Consider the following 6378-nt stretch of genomic DNA (forward strand, 5'->3'; position numbering starts at 1 on the left):
AAAAATATAAATAAGAATGCCTTATGTGCTCAAGGGAAGCCTCCATCACTTGAATGTGAAGGGGAAATAGGGAAGATTAAATAACAAGCCTTCCTTGTGTGCTCTTTCAGAGCTGTAACACTATAGCTTTCTTATGGAGGCCAAAGCTTAAAAAGAGGATTTAAGTTAAAGCTGATGAGGACAGAAGGGCTGTTAATGGATTGTAAAAGCAGGGCAATGGTTTGGATAGGTAAAAGAAATATGTGACAAGAAGATCTGCATGACTAAGAAGCACAGAAAGCAAAAAGAAGGATAAAGATACAACTGAAGAGAAAAAAGAGCCAGGGCAAGAGGAGAGATTCACGTAATTAATTTATATATTTCCTATAATAAATATAGTAATATGTGATTTTATTGTAGAATATTGAATAAAATAAATTTCAATATTCTCAAATGAGATTTTTAAAATCTTAAAATATGGTCAATGAGGAATGATTTAATACTCACTGTGGCCTGGTTTTACCAGATAATTGCAAAGCTAATATCATTAAAGTAACTTTGAGCAACCCAACCAGCCCCTTTGAAAAATACAAGTATAATAGGAGTAATGGAAGGTCCCTATTAATAATTGTAGCAATTGCTCTGGTCCCTGGCATCATCCCATGTCTCTCTTTTGCTCAACAATTTTAAGTAGCTCTCTATTGCCTTTACCAAAAAAAAAAAAAAAAGTACTAACTCATCTTCTTACTTAAAACTCTTCACAATCTGCCTCTAACCTACCTTCCAGGCTTATTTCATGTTATTCCCTTCACATGCTCTATGTTTGTGTCAGACTGGTCCATTTGCTGTTCCCTAAAATTAGCATTCTACCGCTCACTTCCATGGCTTTGCACAGGCTTCTCAAATTGTCACATATGTACTTCTCTATGTACGTGTTGTATCCTTGCCAGGAGAATTTAAGCTTCTTGAGGCTGAAGACTTTTTTCGTTTTGTCTCTATTGTCCCTAGCACCTAGAACAGCCCCCTTTCTTATAGTAGGTGTTAACAGATGCTAGTTAGATTTGAACTAGATTGCATTGGCTTGGTTTGACTGGATTGAGATGAATTGTTGGCACAAAAAATATGTATTTCCAATTTCTGGATTTACTAAAAATTGTAGGGCCACAAATCTTTGACCACACTATCCTTTCCTCCCTATGCAGATGCTGCCACCAGCTGTTCCAGGGACACTGCTAGGACACTGTGGGGAAATTGGGAATCCTCTGAACTTCCGCAATTTGAAAGATCCTCCTCCAAGCAAGAGGATAAGGTGCAGAGATGTTAAATACCTTATCCAAAGTCACACACTTTGCTATGATTCTACAAGTATACTCAAATCTTAAAAAAAAGTTTCTCTTGAGTCATTATTCACATTTAATGACCTTAAATTTCACTGATAAACTGATTGAAAAAGTTCACTATGTCTGATTCCTCCATTCCTTTACTACCTTTTCTCTCTTCAACCCCTTGCAATTGAGTTTTTATCCCACCACTCTACTAAAATTATTTTCTATGAGGTCACCTATGACCTCCAAATTACCAAATTTAGTAACCCTTTATCCATCCTCATCTTTTTTTAATTGTTTTCCTGCTACCAGCAAACTTCTCATTTGACATTACTGACCACTTCCTTCCCTCTATCTTCCTTTGGCTTTGGCGATAACATAGTCTTCTGGTTCTTTTCCTAGCTATCTCCCACTGTAAATGAAACCAGAGTATAAGAGGAAGCTAAATCATAAAATCATAGATTTAGAGCTGGAAGGGGCACTTTCTGAGTCCAACTTTCTTGAAAGGTTAAGTGATTTACCCAAGGAAACATAGCTAGCAAATATCCGAGGTGGAAGTTGAATATGTCTTCCTACCTGCAAGTCGAGCACCCCATCCACTAAGTTATGCTTCCTCACATGGAAGGAGGACTCCTGGGTTCTCCTTAAAGAAGCAAATGAAAGAGTTTACAGAGTTGTTTGGACATCCAAATGTAATAAGAAACATCCTTTTATGGAATACTTGATTATTTTACTTTAGGGTGCTCATGATGAGCATAAATAAAAAATGAATGTTATTGGATAATAGCCAATACAATAGGCAGATATTGAACACTACCTGTAATATACATGAGCATAATAATGATTTAGCTTGTCTACATTCAGATCTACTACACATACACTCCAATATATATATCTATGCTTATATAATATATACCCTTATGATTCACTCTTTTTTTTTTTTACCAAACTCATGATTTTATAGGTGTAGGGAACTGTAAGAAACTTACTCTAAAAATGCAGAGTTGCACTTTCTCTAAAACTTATAGATTTAGAGAATGGGTGGGAGAACGGAAAGATTGACTAATTTGCCCTAGATCACACAGCATGAACAAGTCAGAGTCTGGATTTGAACACACATCTGTCTGAATCTGAGGTCAGCTCTTTAGCTACTACTCCAAGCTGTCTCTCATTATTCAATCACAAAATCAATAAATGTTTTTGAGTGTTTCTTGTATATAAGATACTGGGGTATTGTGCTTAGTAGTATATGGATTTTTCTCACTTAACTACTTCATGGATCTGTGATTTCATCAGCTGTGCATACTCTCTTTATCAAAGCAGACTAAAATTCCTCCAAAGTCCAGGAAGGCAGCCTTCATGAATTGTCATGGCCAACAGATCCATCACCTAGTGGTCAGTTTTCTGGGGATGAGCATCTCAGAATCTAACTAGGTATCTCACATGATAGACATGCAGCCTAGTACCTGGTCCATATTCAAACTCTCCATATTAGCAGAACTTCTCAGAGGTTCAGGATACCCCACAACAGGACATCAGGGGAGGCATTCGGCATGAGTACAGCTCGCTCTATAGGGGTATACACAGAGAACCATTATTAGCTTCATAAATAGTTGAAAACAGGGTCATCAAATCAACCAGAATTGCTCCAAGATTGTCTTTTGATGGACTTTCATTTTCATGCATGTGTATAACATGTACACATGAAGAATTTACATTTGTATTTACATTCACAGCTGAAGAATTTACATTTAATATCTGTTTGGCTTGCAAAATTAAATAATCCTTTGCAATGTCATTTCCAAACATTTCATGACTAAAAAGAACCCAAGTTTTAAGCTGGTTTTTTTTTTATGCGAATACCTTGGGGCCTATTGAATTTAATTTAGCAGCCTCTATAGTTTGTTATGCTAAAACCAAAATATGTAAAACATTGATCAGACCAATATGTTTCTGTTATGGTATTGTATTTCTTTATTACTATTGTGTTCAATAGGGTACTGCCTGGTTAAAGGAATTCATGTGGAAAATGTGTGTATTAGCAGCTCATGAGAGACCCAAAAGAGCAAAATTTATATTCCAGAGAACAGCCAAATACTTTCTGTAACTTCCAAACCAAAGAAACACAAGTAGGAAAATGTACTAGTTTACAATGTCTCAAGGCAAGCTGTCTTCAGGAACTCGTCAAGTACCTGACAGCTGTACTAATGGTGTCACCAAGATTGATCCTTGACCAACCCAGAATCCATAATCCAGGAAATCACCTCTAACCCTTCCCCACTCACCAAATACCACTTTAGAAATATAGGAAGCAAGGGGGAGAAAAAAGAGGTTTTCTCCCTATATCTGTGTGTTTTTCATCCACTGTGCATGATCTTACATATAGCAATGACTGGGATAAGATAGAGATAATGATGGATTGACGGAAGAGAAAGCTGAAAGCGCTATGTTTAAATTAGTAGTATCCAGAATCCCTCAGCTATTAGAAGCCCCACTGGACCTTTAAATTCTTCATTTTTATTATGGTAGGATCTGCTTATTTATTTGCAAACTGTAAGAAGCCAGGCGGATTTCCTTGTCTTTATTTATTTATTTATTTATTTATTTGTTAGTGTGCACATGCCTTGTTTTCATGTTGTCTAATATTGATTGTGATGACAAGAAATGTCTTTTCAATGATACTTGTGAATGTGCCCAAGGGCTAATGAATGATGGGCATATTCAATAAAAAGCTAACAAACAGAGAAAATGAATAAGGACACAGTCACTCTTATTTGAAGGGAGTACAAATGAATTGGGTTATGGATTTTCCCATGATAATCACTAATTTGTTGAACACTTGTCAAGCTCAGAGCAAGGTTTCTGCAGTTGGGGCAAGGGCAGGGAGAGGCAGAATCTCTGTCATGAATGAGAAATTTTCCACCCTTTCTATATATGCAAAATCATAGAATTTAAAGCTGGAAAGGATCACTTAATCCCATTCTTCCATTCTGCAAATAAGAGAAGGGAAACCCAGAGAGATTAAGTCACAAAAATAATAAAGACCAGCCCAGGTCCTCTGACTCCAAATTTAGAGTGCTTTGCATTGTACCATACTCCCTTCCTGGCAACCAGAAGGCCTAATCTATACAAAACAGTATTTTTTTTCTTTTTCCTTTAAAAAAAAAAGAGTTTTACTGATGTCTTGGGTTTTTTATGTTGGTTTTATTTTCTGACATATTTTTGTTGTTGTTCAGTCGTGTCCAACTCTTTGTGACCCCATTTGGGTTTTCTTGGCAAACATACTGGAATGGTTTGTCATTTCCTTCTCCAGATCAATTTACAGATGAGGAAACTGATACCAATAGGGTCAAGTGACTTGCCCAGAGTCACACAGCTAGTAAGTGTCTGAGCCCAGGTTTGAACTCAATAAGATGAGTCCTTCTGACTTCAGGCCTTGCAATCTGTCTACTACACCACCTAGTAAGAACAGTAGCTACAAAAATATCCCAAATAAACATGGGGCACACTCTCCTGCAAAACATACTCAGCATCTCTGGGAAGAGTAGACACAAACTTAGAAAATAATGGTAGTGTGGCACACATGTAAGGAATACATGTGGATAAGGCTACTCACTCTTCTAATGCTGTGAGATTCTGAACAAGTCATTTAACCTGTCTACCTGAGTTTGCTCATCTATAAAATGGGGATAATAATAGCACCTCTCAGGGTTGTTGTAAGAATAAAAAAAAAAAGATAATATTTGTAAAGCCTTTGCAAACCTTAAATGTGCTATATAAATGATATTATTTTTACCATCTGCTAATTATTTTTCTGCATAACCACAACAAAATTTCTTAAGCACCTATTATGTGCAGAGGATTGAGTTTAAGTGCTAAGGATATGAAGACAAAATGAAAAATAGCCCCTAGGGGCAGCTGGGTGGTGCAATGGATAGAAGTCCAGCCTTGGAGTCAGGAGGACCCAAGTTCAAATCCAGCCTCAACACTTGACATTTACTAGCTGTGTGACCCTGGGCAAATCACTTAACCCCAACTGCCTCATCAAAAAAACAAACAAATAAAAGGAAAAATAGTCCCTGGAAGTGGGGGGAAAAAAAGAGGCAAATAATTTAAAGAAAAACTTCCTAACAATTTTACCTGCCCAAAAGTGGATCAACTTGCCTGGAGAGGTGGCGGGTTCTTCTTTGGAGGCTTCATAAGCCAAAGTTGGCCAGCTTCCTGACATTAAGTAAGGTACGGTTGAGGTTCCTTTCATGCGTTTGACTAGATGGCCTTTGGAGTGCCTTCTGACTTTCAAATTCCATGATTCTGTGAAGAGAAATTGGCCTACTCTTTATCACTCCACCCCAACCACTGCTCCTCCACCACCTGACAGTCTTGGGTACGTTACAGAGAAGTTAGCAAAAGGATGTGGGGGTGGGAGGTAGGAGAGGGAGTTGAAGGGTTACGGAAGTGGGAGGAGAAAGACAGGTAAAAACAAATAAAATTAAATTATCAAACAGACCATAACAGGAACAAAAAGAAGAAAAATAAATATAAGAAGGGGAAGAAATACTGAACCTAAGAGAAAAAAAAATAAGTAGGATAAATTGCATATAGATTATATATTCAAAGAGTAGGACAATAAAAAGTAAATAAATATATATAGATCCAGAGGGAAATCTCTTCCTTATAAACTTCCCCTAATAATCCTGAGGGAGCAAAAGATAATAGAGGCTTAATGCAAAGTGAAAAATATAGAACTAGAAAAACAGTATACAAATTCACTACAACTGAGGTGTGCGTGTGTGTGTGTGTGTGTGTGTGTGTGTGTGTGTGTGTGTGTGTGTTTAACCAGGGACAAGCAGAGCTCTGCCCCTCCCCCTCTGGTCTTTCTAATAATTCTCCAGAGCTTCAGAGTAACTTGTACAGCCTGGCTAGTTCTGGAAGGGGAAGAGTGGAGCATGAAAGGTGAATGGAAAGGGCTAAGAAGCTACAGTGTCTTGGGTTTTTAGCCCCAGTTTAAAAATGACTCAGTGAGAGGTGCTAACCTTGTGGGGAGCACACCGCCTAAGTCCTGGGGTAGGGAAGA

The 6378-nt window shown here is 37.6% G+C and overlaps 1 long non-coding RNA gene across 1 annotated transcript; it reads right to left on the reverse strand.

Annotated features, from left to right (window-relative positions):
• Positions 1-1879: 1879 nt before the first annotated feature.
• Positions 1880-5661, reverse strand: LOC114022961. Its single transcript, XR_003566727.1, has 3 exons — positions 5445-5661; positions 2771-2873; positions 1880-1947 (listed from the first exon to the last, which is right to left on the reverse strand). It is a non-coding gene; the product is annotated as an uncharacterized LOC114022961 (long non-coding RNA).
• Positions 5662-6378: the final 717 nt, after the last annotated feature.

Source organism: Vombatus ursinus, unplaced genomic scaffold (assembly GCF_900497805.2).
Source record: "Vombatus ursinus unplaced genomic scaffold, bare-nosed wombat genome assembly UNPS02014814.1, whole genome shotgun sequence".
NCBI lineage: Eukaryota > Metazoa > Chordata > Mammalia > Diprotodontia > Vombatidae > Vombatus > Vombatus ursinus.